Consider the following 22,187-nt stretch of genomic DNA (forward strand, 5'->3'; position numbering starts at 1 on the left):
GCCTTTCTTTAATACATCAATAGTAACAAAATATGTCACAATCATTTAATAAAGGGATTATTGTAAACTTTCTACATTCCTGGGAATCAGCAGAAAAATCTCAAGGGACAGATCATTAAATCTTCTTCCTCAGTGTTAACCTGGACCACAGCTCAGGAAACATCTCTGAGGGTGCAAGACTCTTATTAGAAGCATGTTTAGGAATCTCTGTTTTTCAAAAACCACTTCTGCAGAAAACAACCGGGTAGTTACCAGGCATTTCTGGAAACCATATGTAACTGAGGAGATTCAACTCATTAGAAATATGATAAATTATAAATGGTAAAGTCTGAAAGGGGTAAGTTGTGGGGGAAATAAAAATTAAATATGGGAAGTGTAATGCAACCATTAGAGATTACTCAGTATATATTACTTTATTTTATTTTATATTATGCTTTCTGAGATAAGGCAATTTACCACTATTTTTTTATGCCTCACTTTATGGGGAAATGCAAAAGAAACAACTGGGAACAAAAATATACGAACTGTGGTTTTTTCTTACTGCTACTGATACTTTTTATATTATTATTTAAATATTCTGATATTCATGATATAAAATGTATTTATGGCTTCTTCATCAGCTGTCATTAATCCTCATTACTTTTTTCTTCCTGAAAATGATTATTATGAAAATCATGATTTTTTTCTTCAAAATCTTTATCTTTCCTTGATGCAGCACTTTGCTTATTTGCCAATGGATTCCAAGTAATAAATACAATGTCTTTCATTTGTGTAGTGATCCAGACTTAGCAAGTATTTTCATAGTCAAAATTCCATGTGCTTCTCCCATGGATTCTCTTTCCTAGCTGACAGATATTTTATTGATTGATAATGTATTCGTTTGACTTTGTGAAAAATGAGGTTTGGTAATTGGCTAAAAGACAACACATATATTAGGAGATTAAAATAGGTTTAAAGCTCAGATTTGGGGACTCATAGTCTGACACTCATTTATTCACTCATTTATTAAATCACTCATGTAGGTATTATTTTTTTCAACAAGCATTTGTTTAACCTACTTATATCAGATGCTCTTTCAAGTACCGGTCATTACTGCTTGTTGCCTGGAAAAACCTTTCCTTGCCTAGGGGTAAAACAGGAAAGTTTATTAGGGCCAGCTGCAACCCAGGGCTCAGGAGACAAACATTTTAGGATAAGTTACTTTTAACTAGTTTCCGTTCTTTTTTACTCTTTCCTTTTTGTTTTCGAAAAATACTGTCCTGGACTCTCCACTTTGGAATTGATGCCTATTATGATTCCATAACATCTAGGCCCAACTTTGCTTCAACCACTTTAGACATCCATGCCCAGCGCTCAGAAACCTGGACGTGTGGACACTTCTCCACCGCTGATGTCACTACCACACTGACTACACACAGCTTATCTGGGAGGGGAGTTCTCTGTCTGGAGCCAGACCCATGTACACCTGCACTCCTGAACTCCCGGGGATGTCAGCTTCCTATGTATTTACCTTTCTTTTCTTTTCACCTCCTCTGTGCTTTCCTAGGCTAGACTTTCACCCAGTTGCCCTTTCATTTTCTTTTCTATAACCTCTCCTTCTGCTCACCTCCGCCATTGATTATATCATTCATATGTGACACTGGGCAAGTTCACTTAACCTCAGTGGGTCTGGTTTTGTTATCTGGATAATAGAAATAATTTTACTTACAGAGCTGTGGTGATCACTAAATAATGCTTTTAGGAGTGCTGGACTCAATCCTTTCTTTCTGGTAGTTATGTCCCTGTCTCTAAACAAGATACTCAAGCTGCTATATCTTGCTTTACAAATTTAAGACCTTATATGTTGACTTCCTGCTATAGAAGTTAAGCATTGAGCTTTCTTACACCATCTTCAACATCTTAATTACATATCAAACATTGAGTTAATCAACAATCAGTATTTGCATCATTATGACTTATATAAATGTTATTTATTACTAAGCCAAGTAATATACTGGGATGTCATATCTTTTCTTATAGAACTATTGCTTTTCCTAAAGACATTAATTGATTTCTTTTTTATGTGTTCAGGGTTTTTTTGGGTTTTTTTTTACATTTTTTATTGATTTTTAATCATTTTACAATGTTGTGTCAATATGTGTTCAGTTTTTAATGTACTTATTGCTACTTTTTTCCCAACTACCCCAAAAGTCTTTCAAACTCTATCAATAATTTTCACAAACACTCAACCACAATTTCAAACATTTATTTCTGCCTCCTGTTCTCCCCTCTGCCACCCACCTACTTGTGTCCTTTTCCCCTTTGCCCTCCAGTCCTCTGTTCCCATCTGGACCTATTGGTCTCGAGGCCTGTTACAAGGTTTTCATGGGCATTCTTTTCTCTACCCTCTTCAACCCCAGGCATGAAATGCCCTGGTTTCTTAAACCCACGTCTTCCTCTTTCTTGACTGACTCCTTATTTTATAAAGCACATCCTTTGGTAGCTTCCTAAGAATAGATGTGTAGTGGGTAAAATGTTTGAGCCTTCATGACATAAAATGTTACATAATACCTTATACCCTCAATGGATAATTTGGTTGTGTCTTGAGTCCTAGGTTGACTATAAGTATCTCTTTAAATTTTAAAAATATTGCCCTTCTGTTCTGTTATCAAGCATCGCTATGGTTAAGTCTGAAACCATTTTGAATTCTGAGCTTGTCTCTGTCTCCCTGTCTCTGTCTCTGTCTCTTTCTCTGTCTCCTTCTCACTTGTCTTTATTCCAAGTGTACTAAATGTTCACAATAATGTACTTTGGTGTAGGGTCTTCTTTCATACAGCATGCTGAGCCTTCAGGAGCCTCAGTGTAGAAGTTCACAAACTTCATTTAGGGGAGACATTGCTACATGAGCCCTTTGATAATTAATCCTTTCCATTTTTTCTATCTTCGCTTTCTGATTCTCCTAATTTAAAGCTCTGGGAGCCCCTGGATTGACCTTTTTATTTTCCTACATTTTCTTCCTTCTTGCCCATCATTTTTTCCCTTTCATTGGACAACAAAGTTACTTTTGAACATTTTAAAGAACTTTTTAGGTTTTGGGGGGGAGTGAAATAAAAACATCATCTTTTCCCCCCAAGAGCTCTTTATTGTTCTGTTTCCTTTTCCCAAGTATCCTATTGATATTTTATTGGTGTAACAAATTTTCTTATCTTTATGAAGATAATAGTTACAGGTTCTTGACGTTTTCCCCTGCTGCCAGCATTGTCTGTTTCACTGAGTTCCTTTTCATTGTCATTTTCTGTTGGTTTGTTTATTTCATTGGTTGGTTTTTTGGCTTGGTTTTTGTTTATTTGTTTGTTTGCTTATTTGTTGTGCATTTTCATCACTTTTATGTGGAAGGCCTTCCTCAAATACCTAGTTATCCTGGATTGCCCATTTGTCCCTTTTAAGAGTAAAGCACCAAATGTTGATCTGAAGCACTGTGGACATGGGCAGAGACTCAATTGCTGGGTTTTACTTGGGTTAATGAAAGGACATGCCATCCTTGTGGATGGAAAGCTCCATTTGTCTGTCTCTGGAGAGCTTTTCTTGGGAGCTACTTCATTTCTCCACAAAACAATCCACTAATCTGCCGCTGGAGGGCCTCAGGAAAGGGATACATGCTTGGATGCTGGTCTCCTAAGGTAACAGGGAAAGGTGCTGAGGGTCTCACAGTGTGTTATACAGATTGTTCCTAATCTGCTTTTGGTTCCATTTCATACCACCTTACTCTCCCCAGATCTGGGTGTCCACCACCACTGCTCTTGTCCAAGCCACCATCTTTGCTCATCAGAATGCCCACAATCAACTCCCAACTGTTTGTTCTGTTTACCTACTGGCCTGTGCAAACTTGGTTTTTTTTACATTTACATAAATTTAATGACATATAAATAATGCATACATAAAAGATAGTGTTTTTAATTTAAAAATCCACCAAACAATAAAAATATACATGTGTACTTAAAACATCAAAATTCAACAAAGGCCTAGAAGAACATACACAAAATCTATGATATATTTAACTTGCTAGAAAGAAAATAAGATAGGAAAAAAAGGACAAAATGGACTTCACTTCCTCTTTTATTAAAAAATATAAGAACTTGAAGTGAACATGTAAGTATGTTAAAATGTAAGTTCTCAATTGGACATTTCGATATTGTTTTCTGTAAATTCCTTTTTCCATTTTTTTCAAAATAAAAAGAAAAGAAACACAGAGAAGGGCAGATAAAGAGCAATAAAATAAAAGGGAAAGTACCCCTGAACCAAAGATTGCTTTCAAAATTTAAATATATTCTAGGCATAAATAGCTGGTAAAATATTTTAATTTCATGAAAAAAGTCTTGCTCTATTTCTGATTTTATTTGGAACAGTTCTATGTGCCTCCACACTGTACAAAATCATGAAAATGTAAATCATATCATGACAACCTGTTTAAATTCCTCCAATGGCTTCCCAACATGTTTAGAGTCAAATTCAAATTTGTTTACCATGACACACAAAGCCCTACCTGACCTGGCCTCTAACCACCTCTCCTACCTCCTCTGCTGGCATCCTAATTACCCAGGTCCCTGTGCCGTGCTTCCATCTGTCTATCAATCACAAGTTCTTTCTCACAGGAAGCCCTTTGCCTTGGTCCCTCCTTTGCCTGGACAGCTTTTTCCCAAGAAGTGAACTTGGCTGGAACCATCTTGTCATGCAAGCCTTTCCATATATGTCTACCTCAGAGAGATTTCCCTTGACCAACTGATCTGAAGGGTCCCCCCCAAACACTTTCCATATCACCCCATTGTAATTCTCTCCACAGCACTGACCACAATCTGATCTTCACTATGTGTTTCTGTACTGCTTTTTCTTTGTTGCATCTCCCTTATCCCCTATCCTCCCCCCAGAATATAAACTCTACAAGTGAAGAAGCCACGTTACATCCCCAACTCCAGGTACTGTGTCTGGCACATAGAGGGTGTATTAGCTTTTTATTGTTGGGTAACAAGTGTCATCATTTTAGCAGCTTAAACCCACACCTATTTATTAGCTCACAGCCCTGCAAGTCAGGCATCCAGGCTCAAGGCGGATCGATTCTACAACCTAGTCAGGCCATTAGAAGCCGAAACCAAGGTATCAGCCAGGCTGAGTTCTTGAATGGAGGCAGTGGAGAAGAATCTGCTTCCAAGCTTGTCCAGATTGTTGGCAAACTCCAGCTCCATGAGATTATAAGATTGTGGCCTCCATTTCCCTGCTATCAGCCAGGGGCTCCTCTTAGCAACTAGAGGCCACCCACATTTCCTCCCATGTGTCCCCCTCCATCTTTCAAGCCAGCAACAGCATTCCCAATCCTTCTTGTACTTTGAATATCTGACTTCCTCTTCTATAACAAGTTGGAAAACTCTGTTTTCAAAGGATGTCATGTGATTCAGTCAGGCCCACCTGGATAATCTCCATATCTCAAGGTCAATTGACAAGTAATGTGACCTACTCACAGGAACAAAATCTGTCATATTTCCAGTCCTAGGGATTATGTAGGGATTACACGTACACCAGCGGGTAGGGAATCTCGGGGCCCAGTTTAGAAATCAGCCTACCACCGAGGGCGCTCTACAAACATGTGTGGAATGACAACAAAAATGACTAACAAATGTGCTCATCTAAAAATCATACATAACCTCATAAATGTTAGCGTTAAAGGAAATTATGATTCATCAAGGGGGCCCTGTGACATCATGAAAAAGTTAAAGTGGTATGATTTGCCGTGGTTAAAAAACAGACCATCAAATCAAGATTATTTTTTCTTTAAGTTTTGGGGCTCAGAAAGATAAACTCTAGTTAGCTGACAAAGGGAGTTTTAAAAAGACAAAAACAAAAACAAATAAACAAAAACCATAAGGCTAACTGGTAAGACTTGGTTTTCATTTGACTCAGCAACTTAACTACCTCTTGACTTTGGGCCATTTATTTTAACATGCCCAGTTCAGGTATCTTCTTGCTAAAATGAGCAGTGATTTCACAGGTGGTTGTGATGTTTAAACTATCAGGTTCATGTACATTAGCTGTTTAGAATGACAATTCACAGATCTATTTCATGCAGATAAGGTTTTTCAGTGGTGTTGCAGGGTAATAGAGAGGGGTAGGGGGATGTTCTAGTGTCAGGGAATTACTCTGTCTGTCTATCTATCTATCTGAATCACTTTGTTGTACACCTGGAACTAACAATTTTATAAATTTTGTAAATCACTATACTTCAATTAAAAATACTTCATTTAGATATTAACATCTCAGCACAGCAAAGGACCCCTATCATGAGGGACAACATCATGCAGTGGAAGTAAATTCCAGTCCTGATGCTTAAAAGCTCTGTGACCCTGGACAGGTTTACATAATCTCTCTGTACCTCAGTGTTCTCATATGCAAAATGGAAATAATAATTCACCAGAGGGCTAACAAAGGGAGTGACCCGCCTGCCCACTGGGTAAGAGCTCAGCTCCTGACCCAGTGTTAGGAGGGGTCTGATAGCCGACAGCCACTGGGAGCAGCATAGACGAGGGCACAAACAGAGCCTAAGCTGAGCTCTCATGTGTGGAGCCAACAGGAAGAGGAAGTGGTGATTACACCAAACAAAGTGAATGATTGTTCCTTGGAATTGACAAGCAGAAGGCATAATCCGAGGGAGGGCTGGGAGTTGAGGAAGGCGGCAAGTCAGGGCAGGGGTCACAGAGGTCAATCCATCTTGTCTAGATTTGTTAGTCGGGCTGAAGTATCCCAGAGGCTTTGGGCCACGTGAGGATCTCGGGCAGCTTTAGGGGCAGGAGTTATCACACCGGAACTGCTAAAATGTTTTCCAGAAACGCCATCTAGCTCCTTTGCCAAGCTCAGGTAGAACACTGGGACTGCACCCTGCTTGCTGTTCTGCGGAGACACGGGGGTGGGGGAGGAGGAGGAGGAATAAAAGCCAGGCAGGCTGTAGCCTGAAGGGACACACTGAGCAGCAGACCCCCTGCCCCAACCCCTTCAGGCAGAGCCAGCTCCTCCCCACCCACCTTAAAGAAGAGGCCGAGGAGCCAGAAGATGAACGATATAACCAAGAGAAATTCTTCATGATCTCCGTGTACACAACGCCGGGGTCCACGGAGTTCACAGTCACACCTGTGAGAGGGAGAAACAAGTTTACTGCAAAGCGCAGTGAAAGGAGGAAAGGGTTAAACATGGCTCTAGGGTGCCAAAACTTGTTTTAAAGCTAAGTTGATATTTCTTGGCACTTCAAATGTCAGTCCTTACCTACCAAACCTATCACTCGTCATTGCTGCCATACCAAATAATTTACAATTGCCTGAGCATGTCTTGCCTTTCTTCCTGCCACACATTTTTTCTAAGCCATTACCTCTGACTGGGATCCTCTTTTATTCCTCATGCACCAGGCAAAAACTGCTCACCCTATAAGCTCAATTCCAATGTCTCTCCCACTAGAAAGTCTTTTCCATTTTGGAAGTAAAGCTAAGGGCTTTCCAACCATGCTTTCACAGTTCTTTGTATATCCTTCCTTGAACATATCACATGGCTCTGATTTTTTAAAAAAAAAAAAAACCATGACTATTTACTTGCAAGGCAGGGATGGGTGTATGTGCATAGATATAGATTATGTATTTTATATAGGTGTGTTTGTGCTTGATGCATAGGAATCATTTAATTCATGTTAGTGAAGCTAAAAGAGAAGGGAGAGGGAAGGTGGAAAGTAGTAAGTTTTATAGTCAGATATTTTTAATGCTACTGAAACATAGAAAAGGGAAAAAACATTACTATATTTGGTCTAGAAAGGATGGGGAACAGAAAGATTCGCTAAGTAAATAGCATTTGCTTTCTCTGGAATGAACAAACAATTTCTTTTTTTTGGTATCTACAAAGATGTAAAAGCACAAATACCCTGTTGAATCTCTTTGTTCATATTTCACTCTCATTTTTTTTCTCTTTTTCCAAGTAACTTCTGCTCTAAATGAGATGGAATTTCTTTATACTTAAAGCACAAACTTAATGTGTCTCTTCCTCAGGGAAGGAGTGAAGGAAGTTCTCATTAACCTTCTGATTGGTGTCACCCAGAGTGTCACACTCTCCACTTCTAGAAAGTGCCAAAGAGAGTTGGTCAGATGTCACAATGTTAAAAGAGATGATTTTTGAGGTCCTCCTCAGTCATGTCTCCACATATTTCCCATAAATTTTGGAATAGTTTATGTCCATCATCAAACTAAAGAAACAAAACATGCTTGAAGCCAAATATAAATGTAAATTCAAACAATCATTGCTAAAGGACTCATATCTTTGTTTTATCGATGGCATTAAAAGACAGTCTTTTTACTTATTGTTTTGAAATAAAATGTACTCTTTGTAGAAAAGGAACTTGGCAGAGTAATTAGATGAAGGAATATAAAGGTTTACCTCTCAATGTGGAAATACATATTTTAAATACCTCAACATATAATTATATATAATACCCCAATATATAATATATTTGCCATTCTAGTGAATGATAGCCTTTGATAGTAAACTCAAGGTTCTTGCCATTTCTAAAGGTTTTTTTTTAATTTTTCTTCAACATATTACTTTTTAAAGCCAAGATTAGTATTTATTTTCAAGAAAATCATTTCTGCTACTAATTAATTAGCTGCTATAGAAGAAAAAGTGTTTTACTGAGTATTGATGCAGGAAAATTAGGCTTTTGGGGGCTGGAGTTTCTGATTAGGCTGCTCTCCTTCAGTGTATTTAATGCAGATACCCACCAATTGCTCAGCAACCTTTCCACGGTCAACATCATAAGCGTCTTTCCTGCAGAAGGTCAGTCCTTTCTTACCTGCCCACCACTCCCTTACACCCACCTGGTAATAATGAGCCCAGTTCTTCCAAATCATATATAATAATCACATGGGATCAGATGTCAACTTATGATAAATGCCTCAAGAAGGAGCAATCAATGATCTTACCACAAGCTTCACACTCCTCCCCAAAATACACATTTCTCAAACTGCTCCTATTCTTTCTTTTGAGGAGAAGAAAACTTTACAATTAACTAATTCAAACTATAAAGTAACCATTCTAATATGCATGTTCTTTCAACCAGAAAGGTATTTGTCTTATTTGTCAAGAGAACAGTCTTGAGAGGGGAGTGCCTAATCCTAAACAGCGTCTTTTTAGTAACATCTGGGCACACAGAGAGAAGACTGAGGGGGTAAGTGAGGATAGCTCCTTGGTTCCTTTAAAATCTTATCAATATATATAAAACTAGCATTATGTATAATTTATACTTTAGGCATTAAAAAAGGAGGAACACTTAAAATTACTAAAAAATGATGCACCCACTTCCCTCCCCCAAACTAGAAGGCCCTTATAGAAGGAAATAGAGGATAAACATGAATACATTGAGAGAGTCAGGGTAAGCGGGCCTTAGGGATATGATGCGTAGGTCAGGATAAAGCCTTCTCTTATTTTTCCTTTCAACCATGATATGTATAAAGGATAACCTTACCAGTTCTTTTCCATTACTTCTTTCCCTTCTCCTTACAATACCAAATATTGTAATTATAAAATATTTTTTGGAGAGAAATGGGTGTTGGAGAATGGAAGAAAAGGGAAATACTGCCCTCATTTGAGAAAACACAAGTGAAGGAGTAATTTATGTATTCTTAGATGTTCCTTCCTCTCTTTTCCTTACTTCTGTTCTAGTACATGCAATACAAATTACAATTATATTATGATCTTGTTTTTACATTGTTTAAATATATCTAGACAGGTACGATTTCTTTCTTGTATTTAAAATGCATTTAATACTCAACAAATATTAATTAAACATAAAATAAAATGTTTATATTTTTGAGAAATAAAAGATTAGTACATTCATTCTTCCCTCTTATTAAACATCCAAAGGAAATTGAGAGATAAACATGTTTAAGATATGATTTCTACTTTCAAAAAGTCACTAATACATATCATTTATAGAGATAGCAAAGCTCTGAAAGTGAAGGAGTTCCTCATATTACACTTTGAAATAAAAGTTATATAGTATCACTTTTTCCTAACAACATCTCTAAATCTTCTGTAAGAACGGGCAGCTATGACACAGGATTTTGTGCGGAAGGAAATGAAACAAATGTGTGTTCAGTTGCAATGCATTTGTTTAGAGGAGACCCATGGTGATGTATGCTTCTACTTTAACTAAGAGGTAAGAGCTGCTACCAGAAGGAGGTCTCACAGTGCAGGATTCTAGGAGATGGTTTTAGAGATGTGTGGAGGGACAGCCTATCCCTTTCTCTTATTCTTATGAGAAGTGACAAGGATGCCTAAATATATATTCTTGTGAGTGGTGTGTGTGTTTGTGGTTGGGCACATTAAAATACAAAATGACACCTAGCACCCACCACCGTACATTGTTGAGACTTCCAAAAATGTATGAAATGGAGTGATAAGATGCCGAAGCTCCGTTTTGCAACTTCATTTTAATCAACTAGGTGAAGCAAGAACTGGCTCTTTAAGAGAGGGAGAATATCTGCAACACTCTTAAACCCTGTACTTACACATTTTTCCCCTTGGCATGAGCTTACTGTGTTTTCAGCAGTAAGAAATGAAATGTCTATTCTCTCACATTCTGTGACAAATTGTGAAGATATTTCATGTAACATTCATAGATTTTTACTATATTATATATGTCATAACACATATATAACATATGTGTGTATCATATGTAATATATATAAATATATGTATAGTTTTGTCATGGTTGATCAACAGTACACTCCATATGCTTTCTAAAACTTGGTACTTTCTATATGTCATTTAGATAAAGGTATTTTTGGTTGTTTGACATGTGGGTTTAATCAAAATTTCAAACAATTCAGAATATGAGTTTTTTCCTGCATATAAACATCTTAACATTAAAACATATTTTGTTAAATGTTTGCTTTATAATCATTTATTTACTCATAGTAAGTGCAGATTTAGTAGAAATATCACTAAATCTTGCTATCATCAGTTTCAGCTTAGATTGCAAGTATTTATTCACTCACTTTGCATATGAAATCATTAAGGTCACTTTAATCTGATCAGCAATAACAAATCTACCTGCAAAGATTAAATTTGGTGTCCCTATTTAATGCTTAGAAATTTAAGTAGAAATATATAATATAAATATGTCAATATGCCAATCAAATCAGAAAGACAATTTAAATTCTTAGTTCTATTTTTAAATTGATATGGGCCTAATTTATTTAATTAATTCATGACCATAGAAAATCTGCTATTCGAATTACTGACTTTTTAAACTCTACCAAGATTAACTTATTTCACATTTTAATACCTCAGAAATCTGGATTTGGGTGACAGCATTTTTGCCTTGTCATGTCATTGTTTAATGGTAGAATGTTTTTTATCTTAGAGGTGCATTTTATGATTAAGAGTGTCTTATATTTATTTAATTAGATATTTAAAGACCACAATTTTATGTAGTTTCAACATAAATGCAGCATTTTAATTTAAAATAAAAACTTTGTAAGACCAGTCTAGACATACTCTTTAAAACTAAATTACAAACTAATTTTTTTCAGGATTTGTCCATTTATTCTAATCAGAGAGACGATTTTATTTTAGGTAACAACTAATTATATTTTTCTACAATTTAAGGGCTACTTTCTATTTTAGTTTATTCATCTCTTGTATAAGTTGGGTATTCATAGTATACACACATCCACCAAATTATACTATTAAATACTAAGCTGTACAGATTTAGGATACTGGTATTTATACTGTTTAAAATGCAAAATACTTATTTCCCAACTATAATACACTAGCTGAAAATTGTAGCATGTAACAAAGCAGAGGCTTTGTTTCTCTTCAACCCCTCATAATTTAAGTAGTTTTCAAGAGTCCTCACTTGTTGACACTTTCCTCTAAGTTTGATGTAATATTAAATAAAAGAAGAAATATGACATAAAAATTTTATTACATAATGCTAAAATGTATACATAGGCTAATATCTAAATGACTCAAATAGAATTGATGCATTAGTTGTATTTAGATTTCATTTTGATGTTGTTTTGTATATTTTTGCACGTCTCATGTTCAATATGTTACATCTTTCTTTGTTATATAATATCACAGAATTATTCACGTAGAATTATTTTGTTAATTAAACTTTACCAAATGTTTTATTTAAAATACTAAAATTAATGGAACATATATATGTTCCTTATACAAAATAACATGCCAAACATAAATATCTAAAGGCTACTTCTATGAATACGCAATTATCTTTAACATGTATAGCTGTATGCATTTTGGGCCATCCACTCGTATCTCTAGTAGCATATTCTGTTCTTCACTTCTGTGATGAGTTAGACAATTACAGAGCAATATAGCATAATTAAAAAAATATATGACTAAAATTTTAATGAAAATGAAATTCAAATTCAATATTTATGTGAATTTTTATTTGGTACACTTTTATAAATGGCTTTACATAAATGATGTTTAGTATCTTCAGATACATTGTTGAAATAAAAAAGCCTTCAAAAACATAATTTTTATTATGATGCATAATAAAATCCAAACCTAATATTATAGAACTACTGTTACATAAATTTACTAATTCATATGTATAATATATGTCATTTCCATTATCATAATTCCAAAGATGACATATGGTTATGATTTATAGAAGCATGTCCTTATATATAATTCATTTCATTTTTGTTATATTGCAAAATGTTTTGTTAAAAAATAATAGTAAAATTATGTTTTAGACATGTGTTTGTATTGTAAAGATCTAATTTAAAAATATATCTCCAGCAATTTAATGACAGGGTGATCTAATTGTGATGAACTACATCTCGTGTACATGATTTGATTTCCAGTGAAGAATGGATTTTCTGGATGTACATTTTCTTCCTAAATTTGGGTTTATGTCTTTTAACATATGCATGTAATATTGTGTAGCATACTTAAAATATTTTAAAAGAAAGTAAGCTCTTATAGTTAGTTTAATATTGGATTAGCTATATTATATTTTTAACATTGAATTGTTGCTATATATATAAGGCTTTATCCAACATGGGCAATTACCTCATAAAACAGTTATGTATGCAAAAATGATTGTTTTGAAGCTGTTAAATGGTGAATTTTGACAATTTAAAAACCTGTGTTTCAGACACTGCCAATTTTAAGTGGTACCAAAATTAGTATTCTGAATTGGTCTACATTTTAAGTAAAATGGTTATGCAACATGTAACTGTATAGTGATAGATGACTGTATTGCCTTTTAAAGGAAATCAATGTTATTGTTTATAGTTCCACTATATATATATGAAACATATCTACCTAAATTTAGATGCACTTCTGCCTCCTGCCATTATGGGTATAACAACTCTTTACAGAAATTTGAACATTTTAAGTAAAATCCATATCACATTAACACTGTAAACTATCATGCTTTGGGAATGTTGGCAAAGGTCTTCAAGTATCTCTTATGCAAATAAATCTTCAGATTCCACACTTTTTCAAAGTGATGTTTTTGAAAGTTCAAAAAAAACCATCAGTTTTTCTTTGGTTTGGAATTATTCTTCACTTCATTATACTGTTTAAAATATTTACCATGGTAAAAATTATAATCATGTTTTATTTGTGAAATGTATTTTATTATTGTTAATATTATATTAGAGCTATTATTAAGTTCATTCATCCATTTAGTTTTTCTTTTGAGGAATATTTCTTGAGCATCTACTATGCACCAGTTCTAGATACTAGAGGTTCATCGATGAATGGAATTTATAAAACTCTCTCTGCCTTCGGGGAGCTTGCATTGTAAAATGGGGAGGAAAAAATATGTGCACAACATATAAGTAAAACAAAGACTGTTTAGAAAAATAGCTGGTTGAAATATATAGCTAGACTATGGTTATTGAATCAATGGGCTTTTTCAATGCTTTACTCAAAAATTACACCCTGCTCTGCATTTAGGTAAGAGAATGGTACTGAATCATCACTACCATTGGCCAAAAGTACAACACTATTATTGAAAGTTTTAAGATTGGAATTGCTGGCAAATCCTTTATCTAAATGCTACCAAAGACCAATTCTAATTCACAAATTTGGTCAGGGACCCCTCTGGAGTCTTCAAGAAAATGGGTATTTGGAATTGTTCTGCAAATCTTGATTAGTTATAGAAGGAACCTAGATACAGTCCCAAGAATTAGCACAGGATTATTGACCCAAATACAGGAGATTATTTAAGATTAATTGTAATGAACTTTGCTGATGGAATGTAATAAATAGCTATTCAGTTTACTTCCTTGTTAAAGGTAGAAACACTGAGATTTGAGACTGATTATACATTTCATTATTTTTCATACTTTTAGATTGCTTTTAGTAACATATGTCTATAGTTAAATGGCTTCCTTCTTTAAATTAAACCTGAAAGCCCAGAAATTATGATAAAGTTAGTTCTAAAGTATTAGTTTTTCATCATATCACATCTTCTTTTCAAACATGAGAGGTGCAATTAAATTCCTCAGGAGAATAATATGGGCCAGGTAACTTTTTATAGTATGGAGCATGAGGACATCAAAATATCTGATTTACCATGAGATCAATTACTGAATGTTAATGTAAATGTAGTTATTGCTTAATCATGTGATTTAAAAAGCCTTTACCAAATATTACCTTAGTAAATATTACTGACCAATTTGCATGATAAACATGAATTTAGTAGGTTTTAATCTTCACAAAATAGCTTGGATAAATATTCAATGGCAACTTTTTTCAGATTAATGCTTTAAAATATATTAAAAGTCTTTAAAATAATCTGATAATTGTCATACTTCATTACCCATGGCTGCCTCAAAATATAATCATTTAATTCTTTTGAATTTCTAAATCAAATTAAAACAAGATATGACAATCCAGGCAGGAAGAATTGTTAACAGCCACGTGCTCTTTTTCTTGCTTGTGAATCAGGGGTCCCAGGTTTGACTTCCTTTTTGAGTTTAAAGTAGAAACCATAATTACTAGTCCTACTAATCATCTGCCTATAGCAAAAAAAAAAAAAAAAGGAAAAGAAAAAAGGCAAAGCATGATCAAACCACATTATATGATACAGCTATTTTTTCTCTTGTAAAGTGGTTAAAATATTCTTATGTATTCTTGTCTAAAATATCTAATTATTCATTGTGGACAGAATTTTGAAATTCAGTGCATTGAGAAGACAAGTGTATGCAACATGTACCACTCATGGGCTTTAAAAGGTGCTCAGAAGTTTTCTAACCGGGGCCTGACTGTTATTCCTAATTAGTAGCTGTTCCTCCAAAATTCAATGCCTTTTTTTCTCATTAAGCATTTTAGCTATCAGGATTCCTCTAAATATGTCTTCATTCAGTTTTATGCTTTTATCATAAAGTTCCTTTTTTTTATTATGTAAGAATTATATACTACCAAGGACAATCTTTGAAAAAGTTTAAGTGAAAGGAAAAATAAAACTTTAATTTCACAACTTTAAAACAATTTTTAAATTATAGTGAAATTTTAATAAAGTTAAGAATGTGGAGAATTACTGTAACATGAGATATTTGGAAAATTTGAACCATCTTTGACGCTAGTTTTTTATGAATAAAAGTTCTATTCTAATAAAAGTTAATTTTCAATCATTTCTAAATAAAATGATTTTAACATTTTAATTAGTTGAAAATTGGTTAATCTCAAGATTTACTTAAAGCTCTGAAAAATACTACTCAATTTTCAAAGCAACCTACTAAATTCTAAAGTATATGTAGCACAAGACATTGAGTGTTTTATCATGGCTGGCTACTTTCTGGCAAATGAGGTTAAGACAGACTTTACATAGAGTAGTTATTTCAGAGTTTCATTTTTTATATCATCTTATTTTCATTTTGGCTTTTATTTTAAATTCTCCTTTCTTCACTTGTTGTCTAAATATAGAAAATTTTGATATTTCCCCAGAAATTATGAAGCACTATAACAAGACTATTCAAAGCATACTTTTGAGAAAAGTGTGGTTACATAGTTACACATTCTGTCAAAACTTGTCACTTGCCAGGCGTTCGTTGCTAAAAACTATCTATAGATAAATAATGAAGATTGATTCAAGGCCATATAAATGGCTTACTATTTCACTTTTTCTTTCTAATGTGTTTCTTTTTTTCCCCCCTGAAATCCACTTTTATTCATGTAAAAAAAAAAATCCCCAAAAGATAGAGAAAGAATGTGACCCCTATTTCCCAGAGCTCGCGGTCCCCACCCGGTGCTCCCCGGAGAAGTGAGGGTGATGACGCCCACTCTGGGGTGTGGGTGTCATGGGGGCGAGGCTCTTCTGGCCCAGAGTGACCCACCAGGCACCTTCCTTAGAAGTGAGGGCAGGAAGGAGGGGCGGGGGACTAACAGGGCCCTAGGAGGGTGAAGGGAAGGAGTTAATGTGGGGTGCTCACCCCAGTTTAAAAAAATAAAATTTCTAAAGATAAAAAGTTAAAAAAAAAAAGCATCAGTGTCTTGGCCTCCTGCCCTCCTCCCAGCGCCCACCCTGGCCCTGTGGCCATAGAGTTCACATCCAGTTCAGAGATTCATATTCTCTCTTGGCTCTCCAAGTCAGCACCAGACAGGTGCCGCTGCTCCCGGGCATGTGACTATTGCTGGCACAGGCCACCAGATGCGTGTCCCCTAGTCTCTCAGGTGTCTTGCCCAGCAGATCCCCTGGGGCAGCCTTGTCCACTGCTCCTGACATATCTGGGCCAGCAGGGCCAGCAGCTGGGGCTCCTCTTCCACCAGCTGTTGTAGGCCCTGCTGCTGCCCTGCCCAAGGCATTCGTGCCGCTGCTTCTGGGCCGCCTCCAGCCGACGGATCGAGTTGACTGACTCAGTGATGTGCCGCCGGTTAATCTCTGTCAGTTCCGCCTCCTTCTTATTTTCCTCTCTTGTCTTGGCCTCTGAGATACTGTTGTGGTGCTTCCCATCCAGGATCTTCTGCAGTTCCTTCTTCTCCCTGTTGTTCACCTCCTTCAGTCTCTTGAGTTGAGTCATGTGAGCATCCATGACGACCTCTCTGAGCCGCTGCTGAGTCTGTCTCAGATGCTCCAGTCTCCGCTCGGCATCTAGGTCCGCCTGGGCTTCAGCTCCAGCAAACACTGCACCTGTTTCTTCTGAAACTCTTGATACAGCTTCACCTCTTCGCCCTCCCCGCCTAGGACACCTGGCCAGTGCCGGCACCTGCCCTCGGCCGGAGCTTGGGCCAGGCCACCGAGCAATCGCTGAGTGAGGGCGTCCGCCTTCCGCTGATGCTGCTTGCACAGCTCCCACAGGTCTCGCTCCTGCCGGCTCCAGAGCTTCACCAGGGCTTTATGGCCTCGGAGCTCAACCCATGGGACCAGGGCCACCTCTGAGAGGATGCTGGCAATGAGGTCGTGGCGCTGACGTGGGCTGCTGATGGAGGCGCTGGTGGGGGAGGTGGCAGGGCCTGAGGGCCGGCGGAGGGAGACATCCAGGGGGCTGGGTGTAAGATTTGGGGTCAGCTGGGGCCCCAGCTGCTGAGGCTGGGTCTCTTGGCATGTCTCTGGGCCAGCCTGAGCCTCACTCTCCCCAGTGAGGACGGCCAGCTGCTTGGCTCTGGTCCACCAGGCCAACATGCTTGATGGGGTTGATGAGGGCCTCTGCGACGTCCTGGTGGTCATCAGGGACGAGTGGATGCCTCGGTGTAGATGTGCAGGGCTGGCAGGCAAAGCGGCTGGTTGGCCTCGTTCTGCAGGCAGATTTAATGGTACCCTGAGCGGATGGCAGAGATGGGCAGGATCCGGTGCCCCAGGAACCTGCCGCCCTTCTCAAAGGCCGCGATGCGCAGCGAAGCCAGCGTGGGCAGCACCGCCTTGGGGAAGTCGAAGGGCTCCTCCTCCCACACTGCGTAGAACGAGTTCCCCTGAGAGGTCCGCGTAGGGTACTTGGGCCGCCTGTCAATAGGGAGGCCAAACATACCCACCTCCATGTAGATGCCCATCTTCCTGTCGGACAGAAACTGATCCGAGATCACCTTGACCCGTAAGGCATTGGCCACGATGCCATCCACGATGACCTCGGTGAAGGGGTCACAGGACTTGTCCGGCCGCTGCACGAACTCGAGTTTGAGCAGGTAGCCACTGCACCCCCTGTACTCGAACACGCCCGCAAGAAGTTGCATCGCTACATCCAGGGTCTGAAAGTTGAGTGCAATAAGCTGACAGCCCACGTTCCAGAAGAGCTGAGGCAAATAGTTGGACAACTCCACGCGGGTGCCCTTGAGGTAGATGCGACGCTAATGTGTTTCTGATGGTATGTTTTTGTGTAATATCTATTCATAGTTGGTTGATACAAACCAACCATCAGATCTGGTTGCTTCACATTTTAGTGGCTTGTTTATGGTTTGCCTCTTCATGTTGATTATCCTTAAGGTAATAGAAGGGAATATAGTTTATTAAACTTATCAGAAATAAAAACAAAATTTAAAAGAAAAAGTTAGCATGTAGTGCTACTGTGTCCCACAGGTTCTTCTACAATGACCCACACAACCTCCACTGGTGAGTCGGAGGAGCACAACAGGACTGCCACTGGTGTTACTGCTGTTGCCAGCACATCTGCAGATGTTACTGTATCCAGTGGTACAGCTGTTACCATCCATAGAATTTCCGAGGAACAGCGAGCGCAAGTTACGAATCTCAGAAATTCAGGTCTGGACCCCCACATATCAAAGGATGGACCCTCTCCTCATCAAGCAGATGCACAAAGTACAAGGAGAAGACCAAGAAATGCTGAACAGATAGGAAGAACTAAAGAGCTTACAGCTGTAACTCATAGACTTATTGGATGTTATTTTACTTGTGCCCATTTAGTTACAGCCAAAGCTCTATTTTGTTAATGATTCTAATTAGAGAATGAGCTGAAACAAAGCCAAGGTGTAGGAAGCAAAAGAAAAAGTTAAAAGTAGCTGAAAATTATAGACAGTAACAGCAAGAACCTAAATAATTTGAAAGCACAAAAATTAGAATAAAACAAACCAAAGTGCAATACAAATGTTAGAGGGAAGAGGGGGTAAAAATAGAAAGAAAATAATGCATAAAGGATAGTAAAAATAAGTACTAAGAACCTATTGCTTATTACATACCAGTTATGATATTGAGATAACATAAAAATCAAATAGCCATTTTCTATTAATAAGTGCACATATTTACCCACTGATGATTTATCTTATGTAGTAATTTTCAGAATTTGCATGAATTTTTTATGTCACACAAATGCTAATTAATTATTGAGAAAATAGATAATTTGATTGGAAAAAAAATGGAAACATTATGTCTGGTGAATATCTTATATAGCTTACTGTACTATTTCTGAAATACCTATTGCCTGACCAATGATTTAAATGAGAATAGATTTCTCATTTTGAAAAGGTGACAGGTATTCATTAATATTATGGCTCCAAATTTAATTATTCCTTAACTTCCCACTTTAATTTTTAGAGATTAAAATACCACAGAGCCAAATCATATATTGGTAATTTTCTAGTCATTAATAAAAAGCTAAAGTTAGGAAGTGTGGCAAGCACAGTTTTTTCTGTTTCTTGGTAGCAAGTTTCCATGAATAATTTAGGAAAAAAATTCAATGTAGTTTCAAAAAGTAAAGAGATGTTATTTGTATCAATATATACATCAGTGAAAATATTAATTCTTTGAACCTATTTCAAGTACAAAATATCTACTCCAACTCCACTTCCAATTAGTAATAATATATTCTCCATAATGGCTATGGTTTATGTAATATGTTTAGGCATGGTTTATATAGAGCATCATATAAGTAATGGAAAACCATTCAATGCTTAGTACACACTAGGGAGAAAAATCAAGGCATCTTCACATAAGTTGACTGAAAATCATATGTAAATATCTCAGAAGGTTATTTTCATCAGAATTCATACTGAAAGTACTTATTTCAATGCTCTTTAGTAAGAAGCATTCTAAAATGAATTCTTAGCATGCAGTATGCTCCTTAAAAGGGTTAAATTGATACCACCCTGCCTCTCTATTCATTCTCCTACCATGAATATTTCCATTTACCTGGCTATAGGGACATTATAAAATTTATGATTTCCTTAATCATGTAGACAGATCTTCTTATTACCAGAAAATAAAAATGTGTAAATATTATGAAAATATTGATTAAGAAACAAGCTCTTCCGTTTAGTGTTTTCACTCTAGAAAATTGCATGAACTAACATCGACAAACATCCCTATGTTCATTTTATTACCCACTGAATAAAAGTTGGGTAATTTGGAGACATAAGTTATTATTTATCAACTAATAATACAAATTCTGCTTTAGCCAAAGTTTGCCATCAAGTGATGTGAGAAACTCCGGGGCTACAAATCAGTATTTCATAAAATTTAGATTGAAAAGAGAATAAGTAGTTGTCAATTATTAGATTAAAATGATTTGAAAATTACTCAGTCTAAAATTTTGAATTATAGTCAACTAAATTTCAATTAAGCATCAAGTTTATATCCTAGGTAAATTCCAAATCAGTGCTCAAATTTTTCAGTTGTTGTCATAATCTCCCAGTGCTGTTTGATACCATTTAGAGCATTTAGACTTGTTTCACCCATATTTTTCTAAAATAGTGTTTCCGAATATGACACTAATTCAATAGTGCCCATCTAACTTGGAAAAATTATTTTTCAATTATTGATATTTAAATTATGTGTATGGAAGACATTTTAAATGTTATACTCATTATTCAGTGAATTAACATTATTATACTTTTATCAAATTTTTATTTTAATTAAGTTTGGTCCTTGTGACTCTTCTTCAATAACCTACTACTATTTCAGTGATTTCAGTTGGCTTGTTACCTGTATTTGACACTCAGTGTATTAACATTTTGGGCCAAAAAAAAAAAGTCAGCATTATAAGTAAAGGAAACCTATTATCCTATATCGATTAGGCTTAAAAAATACTCAATGTACAGCTGTATTTTCATACATAAAACAATCTTTAAAGACTTGACTCTTAACAGGACCAAATTTCTAAATTGGGATTGGCTGACATGAAAACAGTATTTATTTTAAAAATTATTTCATTTCAACCAACATGCCTTAAATGTCTACTCAGTGCCAGGCTCTGTTCTGTGAGAAATAAAGATAAATAATACAATACTCTGTCTTTAAGAAATTGAGATAGAGTGGAAGAGATAGAGAAATCCACGCTAGTGGGACAAGGATGATTTTATAAAGCTCATGGCTGATCAGAGTACTAAAGGAGTTACAGGATGCATATAGGCAGTGAATTATTTGACATTTTAAATGAGTCAGTAAAGATAAGATAATATAAAATTAATTTGCTTAATTTTTCTAGATATTTTAGAGAAAAATAATTCTTGTTCCTCTTTTCCATTCTCCACAATGTAGTCAGAATTAGCTTTTAAAAATGAAAATCTGATCGTATCACTCTACTGCCTTAAAGCTTCCAGTGGTTTCCTAGTGACCTTGGGGATGAAACCAAGACTTGGTGGTAACCTGTGGGAACCTCCATGATCTGGCTTTTCGCCCTTATCTCCAAATTCATCTCATAAGACTCTCACAATCATGCTGTCTTTTTGGCCAAACAGAATTGCTTTTAGTTTGTTCAGCACACCATGTTCTTTTCCACCTCAAGCTACTCCCATAAGCTATTCCTTCTTCCTTTCAACCAGATCATTCTTATCCTCTTTTCAAGTTTATCTTAAATTGTCACCTCCTAGAAGTTTAGGTTTTCCTGTTACAACTCATCATTTTAAGCTCTTTGAGGAAAGGAATGGATGGGTCTTGTTCATGCTACATTCCCAGTGTCTAGAGCAGCTCCTGACCCATGGACATGTTTAGATAATATTTAATAAACTAATGAATATTTATAATGTCACTAGCTAGATATTTACTTAAGTTACTTAAAATCTTAAAATTCTCCAACGTAATCAAATATCTACATTATTTCAGTATTAAGGATAACTACTTCAATTTGTCACAGTTATAAAAAGAGCAGTGTTTTTAATCCCTTTGAAAGGCAACAGTATTCTCATTTTATTATATTACTGATTTTATTATATTACCACTTCAAAATGTACAAAATAGAACTAGATATGAAGGCCTT

General features: G+C 36.3%; 1 pseudogene; it reads right to left on the bottom strand.

Annotated features, from left to right (window-relative positions):
• Positions 1-16,610: 16,610 nt before the first annotated feature.
• Positions 16,611-18,686, bottom strand: LOC140685379 (1-phosphatidylinositol 4,5-bisphosphate phosphodiesterase beta-3 pseudogene; annotated as a pseudogene).
• Positions 18,687-22,187: the final 3,501 nt, after the last annotated feature.

The sequence above is a fragment of the Vicugna pacos genome, chromosome 15, assembly GCF_048564905.1.
Source record: "Vicugna pacos chromosome 15, VicPac4, whole genome shotgun sequence".
NCBI lineage: Eukaryota > Metazoa > Chordata > Mammalia > Artiodactyla > Camelidae > Vicugna > Vicugna pacos.